Below are 458 nucleotides of genomic sequence, written 5' to 3' on the forward strand. Positions count from 1 at the left end.
GCATGTTAAAAAGTCTATAACTAATTCACTTTATAGGTTTTATTTCTTTTTTATTATTATTATTATTTTTTATTTTTTTTATTTCCTATTATTATAATTATCCGGTCGGACAAATTTGGATTTATTTGAATGATATACTATACCATAATTTAAAATATTATAATTATGGATTAAAATTATATATATATATAAAATTAAGATTGGGTTGATAATTATTTAATTTTGAGAATTATATTGGAAACTAAATAATAATAATTTTAGTTTTCTTTTAAATTAAGCTTATAAATATTAAAATCTAAATTAGGTTTTAAACCTAAAATAAATAGTTTATTTTGTGTGTTTAATAAAAAATTAAAATTTTTTCCTAATAATAATAAATGATTATATGGACGTTAGTTTTTTTTTTTTTTTTTTTTTTTTTTTTTTTTTTTTTTTTTTTTTTTTTTTTTTTTTTTTTT

Source organism: Cucurbita moschata, unplaced genomic scaffold (assembly GCF_002738365.1).
Source record: "Cucurbita moschata cultivar Rifu unplaced genomic scaffold, Cmos_1.0 Cmo_Scf00007, whole genome shotgun sequence".
In the NCBI taxonomy this organism is placed as follows: domain Eukaryota; kingdom Viridiplantae; phylum Streptophyta; class Magnoliopsida; order Cucurbitales; family Cucurbitaceae; genus Cucurbita; species Cucurbita moschata.